This window comes from Mastomys coucha, unplaced genomic scaffold, assembly GCF_008632895.1.
Source record: "Mastomys coucha isolate ucsf_1 unplaced genomic scaffold, UCSF_Mcou_1 pScaffold14, whole genome shotgun sequence".
Lineage (NCBI taxonomy): Eukaryota > Metazoa > Chordata > Mammalia > Rodentia > Muridae > Mastomys > Mastomys coucha.
Window position 1 is genome coordinate 32,320,474 of NW_022196896.1, and position 20,586 is coordinate 32,341,059.

At 41.7% G+C, this 20,586-nt stretch overlaps 1 protein-coding gene and 1 pseudogene across 6 annotated transcripts in view; both read left to right on the forward strand.

Moving 5' to 3' along the window:
• Positions 1–20,586, forward strand: part of Plag1 (PLAG1 zinc finger) — a 48,971-nt gene that overhangs the window by 195 nt on the left and 28,190 nt on the right. For 5 of the 6 annotated variants that reach the window (XM_031366708.1, XM_031366706.1, XM_031366711.1 and 2 more), the window contains exon 1: positions 62–294. The gene's annotated coding sequence lies outside the window, so the exon portion shown is untranslated. Of the gene's footprint in view, positions 1–61; positions 295–20,586 lie in introns of those variants that run through there. The other variant, XM_031366707.1, reaches the window with a different exon arrangement.
• LOC116088120 lies at positions 14,737–18,650 on the forward strand (annotated as a pseudogene).

Consider the following 20,586-nt stretch of genomic DNA (forward strand, 5'->3'; position numbering starts at 1 on the left):
GCCAGGGCGGGCCGGCGGGCGGGCGCGGGGCGGGGGCGGCGGCCGAGCGGGCGGGGGGGAGGCGGCGGTGGGCGCGACGTCGGCGGCTGCGGCGGCGGCGGCGGCGGCGGCGGCAGCTGCAAGTTGAGCTGCAGGGGCAGCGCATACACTACAATGGCTGCTGGAAAGAGGCGTAAGGAAACAATTTCCAGGCCCGCCGCGTCCAGCCCGAAATATGAGAAAAAAATTATTAGAAATTCCGCGGGCGGTGTAAAGGCGGCGGACGGGCCGGAGGGAGGATGTTAAAGCCCTGCGGTGAGTTCTCCCGGGGTCCGGGGCGGCGGGGAGGCGTTTAGCGGGAGGAATATCAGGGTTATTTAAATTATGGGACTAGCCGAGGGGGCAGAGGAGCCGCGGCGGCGGCAGGAGGAGGAAAAGTTTGTGCTACTCCCAGCCCCTGCTCAGGACCCCAGAGAGAAAAATAATAATAAAAAAATCAAATAAAACCGTGCGGCGGGGCTGCGAGGACTCCCGAGGTCGCTGCTGACAAGGCAGGGGGCGACGCGACTGGGGACCCGAAGGTGAGGTCGGTGGGAAAAAAAAACCTTTTATTCAGGGTCTGGAAAGTTTGAAAAGTTTTCCTCCTCCTCCTCCTCCTCCACCTCCTCCTCCTCCTCTCTGGTGCTGTGAATATTGTGACAGCGGCAGCGGCAGCAGCGAGAGCGGAAGACATTAGAGACCCGAAAAATAAGGGAAAAATTAATATAAATTCGGTTTTGAGAGGAAACTCTCCGCGTTTTCCACCAAAACATCCCGGGGGAAGGTCGCTTCCCAAAGGGCCTGGCGGAGACCCGCGGTCGGCAATATTTGGGGGGCACTGGGAGTGACTTGGGGTAACTTTGCCCCCTTTTCCGAAGAGGTTTTTCTTTTCTGGAGAAATGCATTTGTTTTTGCCCTCCTGCCCAGGTGGGAGAGCCGAGTCGGGGTGCGGGGTCCGCGGGGCGCCGGACCCAGCCGGGTGGCGGCGGGGGCGTAGGGGGAGGGGGTGCTAAATGAAAGCAGGAGATCGGGACGGAGCAGGGACAGCTTGTTGTCAGTATCATAAACAACCAAAATGGAGGGAGAACTCAGGCATATAACCAAATAAAAATTGTTAAAAAATCGCAAAAAATCCCTAAAAATCCGGGATGCTCCCCCCTTTCTCGCTAAAGGTAAAAGTGTGAACCGCCTTTCCCCTGAAGTCCATTTGGACTTTGCAGGGACCAAGGAGTTAATATTTATTTATTTTTTTAAAACTTTCGAAGGGCAAAAGCCTTTTATAACTCCACCGACAATGAGAAAACGTGAAAATCCAATGCAAGAGAAGAAGGGGGAGGGAGGGGGAGGTGGTAGTGCAGAAACTACTAAACTTATTGGTAATGTGTACTGATCTGAGATAAGATAAACACTATATTTGCTATTTTATAACTCCCTTTTAATGATCTTTGAGGGGTTTGCTTTTGGGGGTAGGAAAAAAAAGTGATGCCATTTTCTTAATAGAGTTAATATGTGTGATTGGAAGAATAAACCTTTCCGGCTTTAGATTGCATTTTCGTCGCTTTTATGCCTCGGGTTTTGTTAGTGGCTCCCTCCTTTCTTTAAACTGGGCTCTCCAGAGGAGGGGTAGAAAGGTGCTGTTGCCCAGAGAGACTGGAGGGCAAGACTGGCGAACCTTCTGGGGTGGGGGGTTGTTTTCTCTCTTCCTGACACGTTTGCTTCACCTGTTCGCCCTCACTAAGGAATGTTGGACTGAAGTTTTCTGGTTTTATGTATATAAAAGGATGGTGCCTCTTGCATCACATTGATGTTAGTGGGAAAGTGCTGCTGATGTTGGTTCCACGTGGGATCTGGGACAGAGCAGGGCATTTTAAAGGGACAGCTTCTCTTTTCTTAGGGTTTTCATCACCTATGCAGACTTACTGTCTGAGGACCAAAGGCAGAGGTGCTGGAAGTTCGTGGTGATGGAAGAGCCTTCTCTTTCCATTACTCAAGTGCACCCACGTTTAGGAGTGATGGAGGGAGAGGAGGGATAAACAAGCCCAGCAGAAGACGGATGTGTGTGTGGCTTAGTCTTCATCCACGCTGGTCTTTTATGTAACAAGCCCTCCCAGAAACTTTTCATGTTACATTGCTTTGCTCTGGAAGCTGATTTTGGAAGGAATTGTGGAAAAATGGAAAAAGTTGAAGGTGTGTGGTGTAATGGTATAGCACTATTGAACACTTATGAATTCTGTGCAGTGAGATCAAAGAGCCATGTATGCCCATAATGGGGGTTTACAGCTATTTTGTAAAATACCTAATATTCAGTTTGGCTTCAGGTACACTGAGGACTTCTGATTGAAAATTACAGGCAAAGTGGTGAAGATTCCTTAACATTGTAAGCAGTAGACGTTTCTGGGGAGGCAGGAGTGGCTCTCATGAAGACCATGGAAAAGTTTACATATACATTCAATTTTAAAGTCCATCCTACGCATATGTTATAACTTTGCACTTTGAAAATGAAGATGATTGAATATCCTGAAACCTATGGGTTTGCATCTTTTCAGCTGGAATGATTTGTGTTTAACAGGAAATGTTTACTAATTGTTAGCTCCTATCTGCTCTTGTGTCTTAGATGTCCACAGTATTTTCAAAAGGTAAAATGTGTACATTATTAACTGTACAGTATTTAAGATTATGACTAATCTGGGATGGAAACTACTTATTCGGTTTCCACAGGCGAATGGAGTTTGGGAAATAAATCTCTATTTTGCTTTGTTTTTACAGTTTATAGAAATGGACCAAAGTTAGAACTGAGTTTTAAGACTTCTTAGACAGTGTTCTCTTTTGCCATAAAATCATTTTGCATAAAAATCATTTTGTGAAAATCCATTGTATGTCAGTTCCTGTTTCTAACTGAACTTTTCCCAGCACCCTTCTGTAAATCCATCCATGGAAACACTATGAGTGACCTGTGAGCACATCATCCTGTGCTTTCCCACTTTGGGAACAACTACAGCTTTCTAAGAAGGCACTAAGAAAGCACAGTGTCACAGTCACTGTTCAATCATAATGCCTTGGGAAGAGACTAAAGGTGTCAGTGAAGAAGATGGCCTTGTGTCCCAAGGTTTCAGAATTCCATCATTACTTATAAAACCCTCTCAAGTTTATTTTGCATGTTCATTATGTTGCTGGCTCAAGATAGTTACTTTGACTATAAGTAGTTAGGATTATGTTTTGTGCTTAAAATACATGAGACTTTCAGATACTGAGCAGTTGCCACTTTGACAAACCAAATACTATTACCAATAAATTCAGTGTCAGTAAAAGACAAGGCACGTTTTGCTTTTGGTTCTGTTAACTCATTGAGCTGTTTAAGGTGTTTGGACACTTAAAAATAGGATCCCATTCTTTATTGTCAACCTCAACAGAAGTTCGCCTATTAAAATAGAGGTTATTCTTTCTCATATAGAGTGATATACACTTTGTTGGAGTTTGGTAAAACCAGCTCCTTTTTGAAATTAAAAAAATACACTCATAATGTCCAGATGAAAACCTGTAACTCTTCGAGTCTTGCTTCGATAGGGAGTGCCACGATAGCTTGATTTGAATTGATTGTATTAAGGCTTCTTGATGCCTTAGAAACCCTGCCTATTGAACTTCCTCTGCTGGAAGTCCTGTTAAATTATACCAATTCGCAGAAATAATCTAAGGATATCTCGTGCTCCACATTCTTACTTCACTTAGAGTTAGAATAACCCCACAGAGTAAGATTCTTCTCTGAGGCTTAGGTGCCCAAGGTCACTACTCAAAATTCTGAAAAGAATATTTCCTGCTGTGGTGGATGATTTAGTGGATGTGAGCTAATTCTGATAAAACTCCATATCTGTGTATTTATATATGATAATCAAAATAGTTCAAGAAACAGACATTTTTGTAGTTAAAGTAGTTGAATTTGCCTTTATCGATATAATTTGAAATTTTAAGAGTGTTTTTTTTGTTTTAGTATCAATTCAAAAATGGTAATTTTCCTTCATTATTATAATAGTCCTGGTTATTATTATGTACATTTTCATATGACATTCTAGAAATTTACCTAAGGATTAAGCTATTGTTTTCTAAATTAAATGTCATGTTCCTATCATAACTGGGATTTTAAAAGACAAACAACTGAGACCTATGCCATGCCTGCCTTTGAAGTTTACTTCAGTAATCATATTACTCAAGTTGTATAATCAAAATGTTCATCCTTCTAGGAATGCTTTAATATTACTTATTTGCAATTTTGTTCTTGGAGAATTTAACCTGTAAAAAATTAACCTGTTACTCATGAGATGAGAGTTTCAGAAGGAGAAAAGTGTGTTGTCAAGCAAAAGTTAAACAAGTAGATCTGTTCAGGGTGAAAGGGGAAAACAGTCCCTTAAGCCATCTTTTAAAGTGTTTTAAGAACCTGATAAACATTTTTTTTTTCTGGAACACAGACTATGTTGAAAGCATGTCAGTCATTGCTTGAAAACAAAGGTGGACCTTTATTTCTTTAGTTTTAACAGGAATTAATGTAGGCAGTATATTTAAGTAATTAGTAAGTGTTTAGTTACCCTTAGAACAGTATTTACAAATAAGTTCAATTCCAGAGCAAGGTACATTAGATTGATGAACTGTAAGGTTCACTGTGGTTTCAGAACTCATGAAGAAGAGCTCTTTTCCATTCTAGTACAAGGACACAGTAGAAGTGATGTATTGTTGCTTTTTTGTAATCATTTCCCTGCTAGCCTTTTTAGAAACTCTCAAATCTGAAATCTACTAGGTTACTGCTTTTCCTTCACATCAAGGCAACTTTTATATCTCATGTGTAAATTTAATTTCAGGTTTAATTTGAGAAAGTAAATGAGTATTTCTAGGTTATAAATTTTTATGAAAAAATGGTGTGTAATTATTAAAATTTGGCATTATAAGAAATATATTTGTATAAAAGCTTAATAGAAATTATTACAGAGGCATAGTTTGATTTTTATTTTTAAATTCATTGGCCTATCTCCCTGAGGTTTGCATTCTACCAAGCGTGCCCTCCTGTCTATGTCTACTCCCTACAGGGGAGAGTTGACTAGGAGAGGATGACGCTCGCATATCAAAGGCATTTGAATGGTTTTGTATCCTGATTTTTATGTATATATTGGTGTTTGTCATTCTTACGGATTTTACTTTTTTAAAGTGCATATCAATGTTATAAAACAAATGTTATAAAACAAATATCTCATTTTTAAAAAGTGAAGTAGTATGATATTACACTAAAATTGTTAGTATTTAAAAGTCCCTGAATGTCTTGTAAACAGAGTTACTACAGGATCTTGGTATTAAAACTAACCACAGTATGTGCTGGGAATTTGAGATAACTACCCATGAAAGTGCATGTGAGTGAACTTCTGCACTTATATCCTAGGTTCATAGGGAAAATAGTCTGCTGAAAATATTCCTTGACTTATTTTTAAAGTGGAACCTTTTCCTAATTTAAAATCGTAGAAAACCTAGAAATATGAAGATCAGAGAACAAAAATATGGTTTTAATGACTTTTAAATATTAATATTTTTGAACAATGGAAATATTGTACAACATTAGTGTAAACTAAAATGTTCAAAAATAATGATGAGAAACTGGAAAACTAAGAATTTCAGAATAAAGTAGTAATTATGGTAAATTTAAAATTCAACTTATATGAATAAAGAATAACCAACTACAAAGCAAACTCACAAGTTTACCAAAGAAAGAAAAGGAAAGAAGAGAAAAGAATTAGAGTGGTACTTTGGGAAATCTTATCAGAGAATATTTTTAGTGCAAATTGCAGGATCTGTAATCACCTTTTGAAAGAAGCTTTCCAAAGACTTTGCCCCGTCCTCTGTAGATGTGGATTAAACTAAACCCTAATAACGATTTCTAGTGATGATTTGAAATTCATTTTTAACAAAAGGAGGAGGAGAAAGTCATTTTCTGCTGTTTTTAAAGAGATTTTAAAGAATTATTAAATATGTAGCAATGTGAAATGGTCTGAGAGCCTTAGGAATCATTGAAAAATACTTTCCTTGTTATTTATCAGAAAGCTCAAAACTTTTTTAGGTTAGTAAAATAAATTTTAAAGCCTCAGTCTAAGTATAGTTTTGCTCTGTGGATTTTTTTGAGGACAATTTGAATAATTTCTCACAGTCTTATTAACACTTTAAAAACTTTGACAAGATAAAGATAAGAGTATTTCACCAATAAGATGGTTAATTTCTAGGATATTTTAAGGTGTGAGCTGCTGATTAAAAGCATTTCTCTTTCTCCTTCACTAGTTAGCAGTTGGTTTTCTAAAGGAGAATTGAAACCTATTGTGCTATCTGAAGTAGAATTTCCCTCTAGCTCTGGAAGCTGCTCAGAGCATGCAGGAGCTCTCATGCAGTGGTGGGTGAGAGAGCTTGGCAGTCTTCAGATCTGTCTTTGAGCAGGAGAGTATCATTTTAAGCTTTTCAGTTGTTAATACTTAAATTATTGTCTCATACTAGCGTTTGTGTAGTGCATGTAAGCTGTTTACAATCTCCTATGTTATAGTTTCTGAGTATGAAAATATTAATTCTCAGAGTAAAAGCTGCCATCTGATTTTTAAAAAATATCTAATGTCTGATCAGTGGGCATTAGAATCTTTAAGATACATTCTTTTTAGAAACTAAAAATCAGTTTTTAAATGAGGACTATAAATCTTTTGTGTAAAAGGCAAAATCAGAAAGTGTTCCAATCATTTCTGTTTCTCTGAAGACACGTCAATCAGTTGTTCTTGAGAAAGAGAATTGTAAGAAACCAAAACTGGAAGCTTAAGGTTGTTTAACTTTGCAGGTTCAAAACATCACCAGTTGATTTTACTCTGCTAAGTTTTCTCAGTAAATCAATTTTATTTTCTTGTATTGTCTTAACGCTATAATTACAGAACCCAAATTAATTCTCATCATGCCCAAAGAAGTTATAATAAAAATGTTCTCGTGTCTTGTCTTAAGGCAATGAAGTAGAACAGCATTTGTATAAGAGTGTATTCCCTTGCCTTTTGCATTTTCTAGGTATAATTTCTGGGAGTGTACCACTCTGAAGAAGAGAAATTAGCTCTATTATATTGACATGAAATTTGTTATAATTTTTTTAAGTTCATTGAAAAAATGCTACTTTACATGTGTGAGTAAAACATGTCATATTCTTTAAATCAGCACTGATATGTCCAGTGTGCCAGATTGCAAGCTCAGCCTCAAATATAAATTTGCTTTCCTAGCACCTTTAAAATTCTTTAAGTAAATGTTTTAAAATGTTCTTCCCGTGTTTTGGTAATTTCTTATTATCTGGGATAATTTAATTGAGTAAATTTTCTGTCTTGGTTGTCTTTCTCTTCTAATATTAGTATTTTATTTAAAAGTTGTTGGTAAATGCATGTGATTTCAGCATTAAGATAGAGTCGGCCATACAGTAAAGTAGGTTATCCCAAGAGTGGTGAAAACAGCCCTGCTGGTTCTTACTTGAAGTCCCTCCCGGTGAGTACAGTATACATCTGTAGAACCCAGTGACAGGCTATGCTCTGCTTCCTCGTAAAGCTGTGCATCCTCAGAACTGATACTGTGCAGACAGCTGACTTCATTCTGCTCTGTGGAGAGTGCACGGCCAGCCTTCCCAGGGACTTCTTTCACAGTTCTAAAAAACAAAAAGAAGTATAAGGCATTCCTCGGAAATAATTTCTCATGCATCACAGCACTGTGTGTGAAGTTGTGTTGCCATAGTTGTTTACCCAAATTGAGATGAAAACAAACCATCAAATAGTAAACTTAGTTGGACAAAAAAGGGATTTAAATATTTATCTGAATAAATTGATTTCCTGGTGAAATGACAGAATTTTAATCAAAAGAATTGGTTTTTGTTTCTGAGTCTGTTTTTCAGTCCCAAAAGTTTGTAAATAAAGTAATTGTTAAAAATAATAATAATAATATAAAGTCAAAAAGTGCAGAGGTCTGCAGAAGGTCTTCAGCATTTGTCCTTTGATAGTAAACGTATTTTAAATGGTCAAAATAACATCAAAGAACTTAGTATCTTCAATCATTTTGATTATTTTTCTAAGAAAAGTGCTAACAGCCTAGTGCCGAGCTGCACATCTGTTGTGTCTGGGAGCTTTAATTATTACCTGGTTATTAGGACAGTGCTACTTCAGTGGTTTTTTTAAAAGTACTGTTATCAGTGTTTTCTTCAGAAGTATTCTTTGTGGATATTAAGACTTAATTCAGTTTTATTTAAGCTTTTTGTACTACTTTTATTTCTTAAGCATGCCCTGTTCTCACAGCATGCTGTTCTTAAAAGAAAGTGCTGTCCTGAAGCACTTTAAATCATAGCTCAGGTTAGCTCAATATGGGCACTGCAGGTATAGCTATTCTGTTCGACATTGGCCCTGCGTCATACATGAATGAAATTATACTCAGTTCACCCATTATTGGTCACTGCATGAATAGGAGGAGAGAGCATCTGAGAAGAGAAGAAAGGATCCCGTTCTGAGGCTGACTCGGGATAGCCTTTCTGCAGACCCTGATTCCTTTGCCAGAATTAAAAGGAACTTGTTAATTAGGATCAAAGTGCCCGTGTGTCTACGAACTTTTTTCCTAATCAGGATTCAGACACACTGGTGTGCTTCCATTGGCATCCAAGTGTGCTTGCTGCCTGGCTCTGCTCTCTTCTCAGTGCTGCCACCCTGTGTATGGCAGTGCCACTGCGGCAGGCACACAGTTACTGTGTTATCAACTGGTAAGGCTCTGGAGCACTCGTGGAAAAGAAGCGTGCAGGCTGAGCTGAGCGCAGACACTGTTGTGTATGCTCTGCCTCTGTGTGTGATGCTGTACTCCAGCTAGGTTCTTAGAAATCATGCAGCTCAGAAGTACGGTACTCTGCTGCCAAAAAAAAAAAAAAGGAAAATTTGGGAAAACTTTAAAGGTAAATGCTGTTCTTTGTCTAGTCTGCCGTTTCACTAAATAAAGCAGAGTTAGACTAGTGCTTCAAATGTGGCTTCAAAGTAGTCAAGTAAGAACACAGAGGTGCAGAGTGTGTAAAGATGAGAAACGTCATGAGACTTCTAATGTTAGCCAAGTTCTAATTACAAGTTCTTCCTAGTAAAAGCAAAACTAAAAACGATCTCCCTCTCCCAATCTCTCTCCCTCCCTCCCTCCCTCTCTCTCTCCCTCTCTCCTTCTCTCCCCCTCCACACACACACACACACACACACACACACACACACACAGGCAGGGGATGGGGCTGTTTCTGCTTAAAAGGAAAGGAAACCCAACTTGATGGGTTACATTATTCTCTGAATCACTGACCAATATGACTTAAATTATATCGCCATCATACTTAAGTATTGATACTGCGCTTCAGCCATAAAGCACTTGGGCTAGATCACAGGATTATTCACTTGCTTTTACCTGTCCTATCTCATTTCATTTTCAGAGCACTCTGTGAGTAAGAAAGGGGTGTACAACAAGTACTAAGTAAGCCTCAATATAGACAGGCTATAGAAGCTAATTATAAATTAATTTCTTAGTGTAAACCTAAGTTATGTCAATACCAAAATTAGCATATTTATAGTTATAAATTTGTTCCAAAAATTAAAATTTTAGTCCTAAAGTTTGCAGAGTAGCTCAAGTTAGAAAGTGTTGTAAGAATACTTACTAAGAAATAAGGGATTGGTGAAAAATGTATCTGCTTTGTAAGTTAAAGGAGATTTTAAAATATTCTAAATCTAAGTTTTGTTTTACAGTATGAATCTCAGACACAATTTCTTTCAGATAGATTTTTGGCCAAGCCACCTGATTTTTGAATGGTCACTGTTCCTTTCAGAAGTTTTGAATGGTTTTGCTCTAGTAAACAATGTAATTCTATATGGTAGCAGTAGAAAGTATTTGCTTAGGTTGGTTAATTTTAGGTATTGAGCTTCTAAGGCCAAAATGTGCAGCTGGGCGTAAAAGGAATCAGTACAGTGTATGTGTGTCCCTGATTAAAAGACCAAGGTCAAGTGCTTTACTTTGTACTGTTCCTCATATTAGAGGGTTGGGAATTTCCTTCATCTCTGTAAATACTATTTTATATTTTTAAAAATTTATTGCCATGAAAATGTGATTAAATATTGAATCAGTACCGAAATGTTACCACTTTTAATAAAAACTGTTTGCTGGGGGCTAGAGAGATGGCTCAGCAGTTAAGAGCACCGACTGCTCTTCTGAAGGTCCTGAGTTCAAATCTCAGCAACCACATGATGGCTCACAACTATCCGAAATAAGATCTGATGCCCTCTTCTGGGGTGTCTGAAGACAGCTACAGTGTACTTACATCTAATAAGTAAATAAATCTTTATAAAAAAAAAAAAAAAAAAAAAAAGACCGGGGCTGGTGAGATGGCTCAGCGGGTAAGAGCACTGACTACTCTTCTGAAAGTCATGAGTTCAAGTCCCAGCAACCACATGGTGGCTTACAACCATCCGTAATGAAATCTGACCCCCTCTTCTGGTGGTCTGAAGACAGCTACAGTGTATTTAAAAAAAAAAAATATTTGCTTCATCTTATTCCTCTTCATAGTAACCGCAGATAAGACTGGAAAACCTGACCTTATTTTAACAAAGCAATGTAAGCAGTTGTACAGATTTATCTAAAACCACAAGACTTTACAGTGTTTTAAGTGCGGAGTTTAGCTTTCTTGCCTTCACTCAGCTGCAGAGCACCAGGCCACTGCTTAGAATGATAGTAGGTATCTGACATTGATCCATTCTGTCGGGTACCTAGGCCACTCTTTTGGGGTACCTATATTTACTGCGCACTTTTTTTTGCTTGCTTTTAAAATTGCCATTTAGATGGTGGGTATACATACCAAAAGAACACAAAGGTAGTGCGTGTTTAAATATCCATTGAATAATATAGATATCAAAGACTATATTATTCTTGAGAGGGAGAAGGGAAACTTGAGATGGGCTTTGGGAAAGGCACAAGTTAGAAATAGGCAAGGAAAAAAAAAGAGAGAATGACATCCAGGGAAAGAAATGGTTTCACCAGGAGAAGGAGGCAGAAATGTGCTGCTTGTCTGGTGTACTAAAGAGAGTGTTTCTGAGGAGATGGCTGTGCTAGGTCTGACCAGAGCAAGCGCTCCTAGCCAACCTCAGAGTTTGCTCCATGTGCAGTAGAAAGTTTTGAGCTGTTCAAGCAGAGGATTTGGGGTTAGGAAACTTAAACTCTTAATCCAGAATAACTTGAGCAGGAAGGTATGAGGCATACTCCCACTTTGACATAGGAGCCTCTGCTCTGGTATTCCCCTTTGGGTCCATGCTCACCAGAAAGATGTGGACATTTATTTTCAATAATGCCTGGCTCTCAGCACCCCTACAGCTTGCAGCTTAGACATCAGTAATGGCCCTAGGACTCATGCTTCTAATCATAAAACTACACATGATCACTCACTTGGAACTGGAGTTGCACTTCTGTTGTAGAGGCATAATCACAGTGGACAGGTGGAGAAAGAACAAGAGAGCTAGGCTCACAGAGGAATAGCCCTGGAACAAAGGTACACAGACAGCTCCATGGAGCTCTGTCCCGTGGCTAAGTATCAGGATGACAGTGGGCAGACACTTAGCAAGGGAGGCTAGCCTTGAGACAAAGGCTGTGCTCTGTCAGGTCTTCCTTCAGCAGCACCTTGTGGGTTTTTATCGTGCTTGGGAGAGAGACTCACTGAGTTTCAAGCCGGGCCTCTGCTAATGCAGTGCGATTCAGTACTATGGTCAGTCCGCTCCTTGCAGTCTCCACCCTTAACTTCTGCTGACCCCTTCACCAGGTGTCCTGCCTCCACTCCAAAGCAAACTGCCTTCTGCATAGTCTCTACTTGGCATTTCTTTGCTTCTGGATTTCTGTAGTGTTGCCTAACCCTTCAGAGCCCCAGGGAGAGTATATCTAGCTGTCTAGGTGAGGTGGCTATACCATATGCTATGTGTGGCATGTAGGGGCTGTCGCAGACAACCTGTTATATCAGCCCAACTTAGGCTGCCCTTCCCGGACCGGAATTTCCCACTCTTCCTCTCTCCCTACATCCCAACCCTGGTGTCTTTTTCCTCAACAGAGCCAGCTTTGTGAGAAAAGTTTGTGTTTTGTGTGTGGTCTCTTTCCTTTATCTCCCCATTCTTGCCATCCAGCCTACCATGAAAGAAAACAGTACATCTCCGCCCCCCCCACCCCCCGGAATCAAATCCAGGGACATCTTTATTATTCCCATGGGTCTGGTCTGTAGTGTCATCACTCCACATTCTAGCCTCTTGCTTTCCTATCTCCTTCTGTCACCTCCTTTGTATTTTCCTTTGGTGGCACATTCTTCCACCTGTCCTAGCTCACTAGCACATTGGCATTTCCTGGAACGTGCCAGGCTCCTTGACCACCCACCCCTCTGTGCATGCTATCTCTGAGCACCAGTTCCCTCCCGTGGTACCGTTGATGTGATGCTTCACACTAATGAAGCCACTATCTCTACTTCTTTTGTGGGCCTCCATACTTCTTTCTATATAAGCCAACTCCATACATCTCAGGGTTTTCCCCCTGTGTTTTATATATACCGCAGACTGAGCAATACCTGCTTTGAGTTAGGTTCTAAGCTATATCCTTTCAGATTATAAACAGGGCTTCCTCAGACTGGCAGGTGGTGGGGAAGCAGTAAGAAGGAATCCAAGAATGAATAGTTCTGAGGGGCTGGATGAACAAGGACCATTGGAGACAGCAGCAAAGACAAAACGGCATTTGGATAGGAACCGTAACAATGAGGAACAGCCTGGAAAAACCTGGTCAGATAACTAGACAGAAATCCTGCTCTAGTTAGGGGGAACATTACACACTGGACACAAAGCGAACGAGTTAGAAGACCAGCCTGAGAGCTGCCTTCACAAATGCCTTGGGGACTGTCCCAAATGTCTTTAGGGACTACTAGCCCAAAGGTGAGTAGAACTCCTGAGCTATGTGGAGTTTGCCCTTTGCAAGGTGACTGTGACTACTGTCTTCTTACTTGTCTTATCATCTTCTGCTCTGTGGCTAGAGGTCAGGGTCACCTTGTAGGCATAAGACCCTGAAAAGCACAACTCCTTGGACAAGAGAGCCCTCTCTTCTGTATCCCCCACCTGATCTAGCCACCTTATTAACCTGCGAGGAGTTCAGTCCGATCCTGTGTGTGTCGAGTCTTCCTACTGAACTGACATGGGAGGGCAAGGACCATAGACCACCAGCTTTCTTTACTCTCTTTGAGAACAGCCTATAGGATTAATTGTGGTGAAGTGTCTGAACAAACATTGTACAGCAGTTAGGAGCTATGTCATAAAACGTCATCTGCCTAGAAAGCATCCCGGAGAATAATTATTGCACTCACCCTCTTACCACCACCACCTCAACCTCCAACCCCTGCAAAGGCTACATTTGGAGGAAGCTGTGACTACTAAAAGTGTGTATTACAGTGTTACTTATATATCTAGCTCATGCTAAGAAAATAAATTAGCCTCAGTAATATCATTATCACAGTAGAATAACAGGTGACTAGTCCAAGATCCCCACAGCAGAGTTAAAGCCTCAAAACCAGTTGTGGGCATTTCTTAGTTCCTGGAAGCTGTGAGCATCATACATTGTACAGAAATTGTTTGTCTTTGACACTATGCATTATCTTTCATGACAGAACCACGATGTTTTTAGCATATAGACAACAGGTTCACTGTACAACATTAAGGGGAATGCTGACTTTACAGATCATTTGAACTCTTTATTGTGGGCCAATACAAGATAGACAAAAGTTGACAAAGGAGTAGAATTAATTCTTATATTATAACCAGTTCTGACAACACCAGAGCAATTAGGCTTGCTTCAACCACTCCTCCATTCAAGTACAGCTCTCTCCTGGAGACCATTTATAAAATATAAAATAGTTTCATGTTATTTGTATATTGTTTTAGGTCTTTCTAAAATATACAGACTCTAAAGGTGTGATTACAGTGTACCTATTATATCCTGGAAAAAACAGGATCCTATGTTTCACCAGATACCTTGGTATTCACATGTTCATTGGTATCCCTTAATCCTTTTAGCTGTTGTATGGCTCGCATCTCGTAAGGCCCATGCCTCCATACCTTCATGCCAATAGTTAGCTGATAACATGTCTTGTCATTTTTGACCCACACAGTCCTCCTTCCCCATTTTTACCCTTAATAATCATTGACATTATGTTCCAGTTTTTGCCCTGAGACATTGCCCACACTTAAGGGATTTTGTACATTGTTTTTTGTGGGTTTTTGGTTTTTTTTTTGCACATTGTAGTGGTCCCCTCTATGTTCATAAAACTCAGTTTGCTTGTGCTTCCCAGTAATCTTTTAGGGGGAAAAAGTTTAAAAGAATGAATTGAAAGATGTATCATTGAATTAAATGTTTAGACATCAGGATACCATAAATATGAACAAAGAATAATACCTTATTCTTGTACAATGTTAAGGGTCCCACAAGGGCATAAAAGCTATGAATGGATTTTTCTTTTGCATTTTTAAAAGTCTATAATAGTCATTAAAACTGAATTGGGAACCAGGCAGTGGTGGCGTGCGACTTTAATCCCAGCACTTGGGAGGCAGAGGCAAGGGGATTTCTGAGTTCGAGGCCAGCCTGGTCTACAGAGTGAGTTCCAAGACAGCCAGGGTTACACAGAGAAACCCTGTCTCGAAAAACCAAAACCAAAACAAAACAAAAAAACTGACTTGGGTCCTCCTGTTGTAAAATACACTTTAAATAAACATAAACAAGCCTCACTTTGGATAGTTAGCTTCCTGTGTAGTTCTGTGTTGCTTCTTTTGTTTCTAAAAGCTGAATCTTTGTGACTAAACATCAGTCTAGCTTTCTCCCAGTTGGCTAGCAGGTTTATAGTTTTTAAGTGGCCTTTTGCAAAAAGCATTGTTTGCTTCTCTAGTAATTCTTTTTAACTTAATCTTAGGTATAAAATGAGTGGGCAGAAAAATGCCTGTTTTTTCCTTGGCATGTCAGTCACATGGTCATTTGGATATCAAGGAAGTACCCTCAGTAGCCAGGTAGTACATGAGAATGTCTATATCCGAACTTCTAGCGTGATCCACATTGCCTATGCTTTTGCTTGCTTACCTATACCTGTCACTGCTTCCTTTTAACAATCACCTGGGCATCATCCTTACATTTGCCATTGATCTAGGACTGCTAATCGGCCCTGTACTCCAAATCCCATTGTCCAACCTACTATTCTAATCAAAAGACTGATTCAGAAGGTGCGTGGTGCATGCTTTAGTACTGCAGCATTGGATGCATGTGCACTGGTAACATGTGCTTGGTTGCTCAGAATCCACGTTTCTCCACCGTGTTCAGAATCATCACTATCATTGTTTTACATTGAAATTACGAGTTCATGTTAAGGTAGAGAAGGACTCTCCTGTCAGAGTAAATTAATTAGAATTCACAAAGCAGGTAAACTGAAGTGCGATTGTGCACATTACCAAAAAAAAAAAATAAATAAATAAAAATAACCATTTGAATTAGCACTTCAACTTTCTGAAAGACTTCAGTTGAAGAATCTGAAGTATTAAGACTTTCACAGGTCATGGTCAAGGGACTTTCAAGTTACAGTCCTACAGACATACCACACATTTACACAATGCTCTGCGGCCCTCACCGTCTCCAACCTGGAAGACTAATGCCCCTGCTTTGCTTTCTTGGCAACCCTGATGACTAAGGGCAGCGACATTACTAGGTGAAGCAACAAGTGCAAAGTGACAGTGAGTTCAGTGCCTGTCAGGATTGGGGCCTGGGTTACTTCCTGATTCTGCCCCCAAACATCCTCTCCCCTTCCTCAACTCTGGACTCTGCTGTTCCCTAAAGACAACTCTTTCCAAGATTGCTCAAAGTCCTGGAGAGCCAAGAAAAGCAAAGTGGGAGAGAGGAATCTTCTGAGCTGGGGAGAAGTAAGGAAGGCTGCTCCTGAAAAGAAGCATCAGGAAGAGTATCCAGAGCCAGCGTGGTGGCAGGGAGTGGGCGAGCACTAAGGGGCCCGCCTTAGACAGTTTCTTCCTGACAGGGCCCCATTTTCCTCAGGCCATTCAGCTTCTTGAGTTTTCATCCTGTGTAGTAAGCTCCTTGCCTTTTGCTGTGTCCTGTTTATTCCCAACATTGGGTTCCTTCCCACACTCTGCCACCGTCCTTCTTTACCCTCACCCTGAGTTCTGTTTATTTTTATTATTTTATGTATATTTTTGTAGCACCAGCTATTGAGTGCAGGGCCTCATCCATGCTAGGCAAGCATCCGCCACTAAGCTCATCCCAGTCATCACCCTGCTCCTTAGATCTCTTATGATAATATGGCCTCAGGCTGGGAGCCAGCCTCCGCACATGCAGTCCGGCTACCCTGAGCCCTCTACTGGGACAGGCCCTAGCTCAGGGCTGCCTCCCTTGCATGGGGCTTTACCTTACCTCATCAAAGATCCCGAAAAGAAGAGCCTCCCTCATAGGCCCCCAAGAGGAGCAAGAAGAGATAACCCCCCCCACACACACCTTGTTGGTTATGATCACTTTGGAAATTCAGGCTACATACTTCCTTCTTCTGGTGGAAGATGGCCCAGATCATCCATCAGGCCTAGGTGGTGGTCCCTTTCTTCAAGGGCAACTGTGAGAGCTGGAAGGACTCCATGCACCACAACCTTTCCTCTAACCTCTGTTTCCATAAGGTTCCCCAGGACTATGTGAAGCTCCAAGCCAAGGGCAACTTCTGGGCAGTGGGTATGACTCTGATCCCAGCATAGGTATCTTACCTTCAGGACACTGCCCTGCAGTGATGGCAGACCTGGGGCACACACACAGCTTTTTGCCAAGGACCTGAGCCCCTCTGTGCTCTATGGCCTGCCCTATGAGCCACCCAGGATCCCACAACCATCCAGGGAAGGTTTCAGTATCAAATCTTTGCTATAGGACCCTGGGAGAAGATCAACATTCCTCATTAGCCTGTACTGGAGAGAGCAGCCCAGCTGAGGTGGCTCCAAGGGGGAGCAGAGAGTATGCACTATACCCCTTCCTAACTCCTCTGAGAATCCTGTGTGCCCCCTCTGTTCTCTTCCAGGGCCCTCAGGAATAGAGGAAGAGACTTCTCAATGTGAACTTATCAGGCCTTCTCCCCTTTCCCCAGAGCAAAGCACCTGGTCCCTTCACTTACTTAAGAGGTCCCCAGATGTTATGGCAGTGTCCAAGAGCAAGTGCAGGGCCTCCTGTGGGGACAGCTACTTCCCTCTTACTTGCTTATCTCCGTCCTCAATGTAGTAATGCCCGTGGCCACACTACTTCCTACCTCTTGTACCCACTGCCCATCTTCAACCACTCCAGCCCACTAGGCTATAGATACTGAGTTCTAAGGGTTCCGGGGTCCCTCTGCCATCTAGAAGCTTTCTTCCAGGGAATACGACCCAACGAGAGCATCTGTGATGTGTGGGTCAATCACCCTTGGGTCCTGGCTGCCCCTGGTTCAGGGTGACTGCACTCCTAGCACAGTGAGTGATACTTTAGGACAGGCACGAACTGGTTATTCCTCCCACCGTGGATACAAGCTTGATGGAGAACAAGAGCTAGGAGCATGTCTACAGCAACAGCTTTAAAACACTAGGCACAGCCATGCAAAACATCCACAACTTTAATTGGTTTACTCCAGAAAGGGTTGTGGCCAATCATGCCTTCACCTTTCCCACACACAGGGACCAGGTCTGGAGAAGCAGGGCTAAGCCTGGAGTAGTGCTTCTTTACTTGATCTTTGATGGCCCTCATGCTGTCCATCTGTCCATTCCTCTGTCATGGTACCTTCCTGGTTCTACTTGGAGAGGGAGAGCCAAAAGTGATTCCAACCTGAAGTCGTGTCCTCACTCAGTTGCCTAGGAAGGTATAGTACCTTCTGGGGAAAGGGTTAAGAGATGAAAGACTAGACCCTACATGATTTTGAGGTTGATAGAGGTTAGGGGGAAATAACAGTAAAGGAATTGACAACCTTTCTAAAATAAAATAAAATAATTGCTCACTTTCCAGGAGCTGTTGAATAAGCTGCAATTCAGTGGTTTCACTATTGCTCAACTTATATAAAATTCTACTGACTGCTAGTGCTCCCCATAGAATGTATCCTATGCACTGCTGACTGTCCACAGTGGGCCAGTAGGGTTTGATCTTGCTCTCTTTATAGCTAAGGAACCTGAAGCTGAAAATAGCTGAATCCTTTCCCCAGACCACATTGTCCCGTTTCCCCAGATGAGATCTCTTACACTCACACACATACACACATACCACCACAACCACCACCACCAAGTCTAGCTGCTGCTTTTGCTTTGGTCTTTACAGCCTCATTTGATGCTCCTTTCCTAAGGTGCCATGGCTCCCATCAGAGAAAACCTAGTTGGGGTGTGCTTTGCACACCCCAACTCCAGTCATGTTCTCTTATAACTTCACTCTGAAACACCCCCTTCCCCAGATCTGCTCTTTCTGTGAATTTTCTTTGCACCTAACCTGTATTTATTTTGTGGTGTTTCTCCTTTCTGTTTTTGTTTGTCAATAATGATAAATTTCCCATACTCCTTTGGCACACCTCCCCCTATAGACTATAGATGTTTGTGTTCCCAGTGACACTTTACATGGGGTGATTGACATTTGTTTTTCTCTAAGTTTCTTCTAAGGCATTCCTGGTACCTCTGTGCAGGTGAAGGGGAGAGGAATATCTATTTCATTAAGGAAAAGGAACTTTCTAGTCATGACCACAAGGTGGCACAATGACTACAGCTTCCTGGTATCCATTGAAAATGGGCCAAGTCAAGAAAGGGGCCTTATCTCCTTAAATGCTAAATATGCTGTGGAACATGCAGAGAATTTTCAAATCTGTCCATCCTCAGTCATTCTTAGAGACAACTGTCGTCATCATCTGTTGGGCCAACAGAGTGGAAAGGGCCCTCTTCTTTCCCTTCCTTCCTCTTCCTCTTTTCTATTCTCTCAGCAAATACGCGATCACGTTCCTCCTATGAGTTCCAGATTCTATATGCAGAGATGAAGACATGGGCAGTAGAAGCAAGACCCTGGCTCTCATGTAATCTAAATCCTCTGCCTGAGAGCATCTCTGCTGTTCCTTGTCACTTCTGAAGCCATCATTATCGGTCTTCCCTGAGCTGAATCAAACCATAGGTTTATATCATCTAAATCAGTTTTTGTTCAGCATGCAAAAGAACTACCAATCAGCATCCATCAGTGATTAATTTTGGTTTATTCATGATGATCTGTGGCTTTTTCTACTTCCCATTTACCCAGTTGGTCAAGAATTAGCAGTGTGTTCCTTACAACATGCAAAGCTACATTCAGCATTGGACAGATATAAATATATATAAATGTATACATTGAAGTCCATGTAGCATTTCTTTATGATCAATGCTACTAAAACTGTTTCAGAAGATAAAGAAGACCGATAATGCAGCCAATACATGGAATTATTACAGATTTGCATATACTGGGTTGGTAGTAACAGTGACTTTTTAACACGGTGAACCTAATGTAAATTTACTTAGTTAAAATTGCATCTAGTTTAGAAATGTCTTTTATAGCTCTAGGATGGTGTCCTGGGCAGACCTTGGGCACAAGCTCCACAGCCAGTCCCAAAACACCCAGAAGAAGCTCCACTCCCAGGCACTCTGACATACCCAGGATCAGAGGTGAGGAGGACCCAACATCTGTCCCAACACCAGGAGTAACTGGGACCAGTGGGACCAGGCACACAGGAACTTCGCTAGCCCAGTGGCTCTGGTTCCTTCTGGTCTCTCTGGGCTGGTGTCCTGAGCAGACCTTGGGTGCAAGCTCTGCAGCCAGTCCCTCAATACCCAGAGGAAGCTCCACTTCCAGGCGCTCTGACACGCCAAGAATCAGAGGTGAGGAGGACCCAACATCTGTCCCAACATCAGGAGTAACTGGGATCAACAGGACAAGGCACACAGGAACTCTGCCAGCCCAGTGGTGCTGGTTCCTTCCGGTCTCTCTGGGCTGGTGTCCTGAGCAGACCTTGGGTGCAAGCTCCACAGCCAGTCCAACAACACCCAGAGAAAGCTCCACTCCCAGGTGCTCTAACAAGCCCAAGGTCACAGGATCACAGGATCACAGAGACAGCTTGACTCTGAGGAGTTCTGACACAACCATGATCACAGGAAGGACAGGCTCCAGTCAGATTTAGCAGGGGCAGGTAGTACTAGAAATAACCAGATGGCAGGGGGTTAGGGGGAGAAGAGTAATAAAATAAGCAACACAAACCAAGGTTACTTGTCATCATCAGAACCCAATTCTCCCACCATAGCAAATCCTGGACACACCATTACACCGGAAAAGCAAGATTCAGATCTAAAATCACTTCTCATGATGATGATACAGGACTTTAAGAAAGACATAAATAGCACCCTAAAAGAAATATAGGAGAACACCGGTAAACAGCTAGAAGCCCTTCAAGAGGAAACACAAAAATCCCTTAAAGAACTACAG